Consider the following 2,500-nt stretch of genomic DNA (forward strand, 5'->3'; position numbering starts at 1 on the left):
TATAAAAGCTTCAAATTTACAGGGTGATGTTATTGTCATCAGAAATAATAAAAGTGTTGTCATCATACTTCAGCATCAACTCTTGATGGATAGCATTAACCTTAGCATCAAAGAAATGCATAAATTTCTCAGCTAGGTCTTTCATTGAGCTATGTGATGGAAATTGACTGCTATTTGTCACAGGTTTGGTATGCAACAATTTTCCAACGGTCCTGAACATCTTTCTTGAATCATCCCTATTGCTGTTGATAAGATCCGTGTAGTAGTCTGATCGTGAAGATTGAAGAAGGTCAGTCACAGCACTACATTGGCTTAACAAAGTTGCTATGGTCAACAGGGTCACGTGATCGACGCCATCGTCTGTCATGTCGTCGCCTTAATCTCTTTTCATCCTTGATTTCTTTATTGTACCATGGGGCTGCGGGTCTGATGACGACATGACGTTTCTTTAGTGGAGCATGGATATTCATAATCCCATAAAGGTGCAGGTCTTGACATTAGAAAGTTCTATAGCATTCTAGTACTGTTCTAGGTAGAAGAGCTAGGGATCGTTTGATATTCTAGAACTTTAGAGATTTTAGAGATTTTAGAACCCCCAAAGAGCTTTAGAAATCTTAGACTCACAACATGGACCATGGATATTCTAGAACTGTAGAACGTTTAGAGATTTTAGAAGCCCCGAAGCCCCTCAGTCTTGTTTAAAATAACTCTAAAATAGAAGATAGCTATAGATGAGGTGACAATATCAAACGATCTCTTCGGGGCTTCTAAAATCTCTAAACGTTCTACAGTTCTAGAATATCCATGGTCCATGATGTAAGTCTAAGATTTCTGAAGCTCTAGAATATGTAAGGTCTTTTGGGGGTTCTAAAATCTCTAAATCTTTAAGGTTCTAGAATATCAAACGATCCCTAGCTCTTCTAACTAGTCTCGTTCTTTCATTCAAATTTTAGTTTCCATGTTACGGTTCGGTTAATCACACTCTTAACGAGACAATGTGATGAATATAGCACTCGTTTACTGATTCAGCCTAAGCGCTCGTTTCAGTTATTAGGCCTAAGAACTCTTTTAAAATTTAGCTTTCATTTTACGGTTCGGTTAACTACACTTTTTACCGGGATAGTGTGATGAATATAGCACTCGTTTACTGATTAAGCCCAAGCGCTCGTTTCAGTGATTAGGCCTAAGCACTCTTTTAAAATTTTAGCTTTCATGTTAGGGTTCGGTTAACTACACTTTTTACCGAGATCGTGTGAAGAATATAGCACTGACGTTTACTGATTAAGCCTAACCGCTCGTTTCAGTGATTTGGATTTTAGCTTTTATTTTATGGTTCGGTTAACTACACTTTTTACCGGGATAGTGTGATGAATATAGCACTCGTTTACTGATTAAGCCCAAGCGCTCGTTTCAGTGATTAGGCCTAAGCACTTTTTTAAATTTTAGCTTTCATGTTAGGGTTCGGTTAACTACACTTTTTACCGAGATCGTGTGAAGAATATAGCACTCGTTTACTGATTTAAAGCCTAAGCGCTCGTTTCAGTGATTAGGATGTTAGCTTTCGTTTTACGGTTCGGTTAACTACACTTTTTACCGAGATAGTGTGAGGAATATAGCACTCGTTTACTGATCAAGCCCAAGCGCTCGTTTCAGTGATTAAGCCTATGCACTCTTTTAAAATTTTAGCTTTGGAGCTATTTGGCTTTCACAACATTGACCATGGATATTCTAGAACTGTAAAACGTTTAGAGATTTTAGAAGCCCCAGAGAGATCGTTTGATATTCTAGAACTCTAGAGATTTTAGAGATCTTAGAAACCCCAAAAGACCTTACATATTACAGAGCTTTAGAAATTTTAGACTCACAACATGGACCATAGATATTCTAGAACTTTAGAGATTTAAGAGATTTTAGAACCCCCAAAAGACCTTAAATATGATAGAGCTTTAGAAATTTTAGACTCACAAGACCATAGATATTCTAGAACTTTGGAGATTTTAGAGATTTTAGAACCCCTAAAAGACCTTACATATTATAGAGCTTTAGAAATTTTAGACTCACAACATGGACCACAGATATTCTAGAGCTTTAGAACTTTTAGAGATTTTAGAACCCCTCTTCAGGTCTAGCCATCACATGGCGTACTGATTTTAGAGGTTCTTGAACCTCTCAGCTATAGATTTCTAGACTTAAGAGACATGCCCTCAGTCTTTTTAAAATAACTCTAAACTTGGGTGAGTTTTAACATTGGAATGTTATGTGTAATATGTTAATCCGATAAAATTGTCAAATTTGCGACCCGCTTTCGCTAGAACATATTTACCTTGATTTGCTTGATTTCATATCACCTTAAGAATAACTGACCTCTGTTTGCTAAAAACCACCCAAGTAACCGATTTTTCGACGGAAAATGCATTCATCCCAAAGGATAAAACAATTCGCTGGACGTGAAATCAAGGTAAATATGTTCTAGCGAATATTGTGATCCGATATAATTGAC

At 36.9% G+C, this 2,500-nt stretch overlaps 1 protein-coding gene across 1 annotated transcript in view; it reads left to right on the forward strand.

The window, feature by feature from the left end:
- The first annotated feature begins 2,356 nt into the window (after positions 1 to 2,356).
- Positions 2,357 to 2,500, forward strand: part of LOC137974079 (uncharacterized) — a 28,871-nt gene continuing 28,727 nt past the window's right edge. Inside the window, exon 1 of the mRNA XM_068821001.1 lies at positions 2,357 to 2,458. The gene's annotated coding sequence lies outside the window, so the exon portion shown is untranslated. The remainder of the gene's footprint in view (positions 2,459 to 2,500) is intronic.

Source organism: Montipora foliosa, chromosome 10 (genome assembly GCF_036669935.1).
Source record: "Montipora foliosa isolate CH-2021 chromosome 10, ASM3666993v2, whole genome shotgun sequence".
In the NCBI taxonomy this organism is placed as follows: domain Eukaryota; kingdom Metazoa; phylum Cnidaria; class Anthozoa; order Scleractinia; family Acroporidae; genus Montipora; species Montipora foliosa.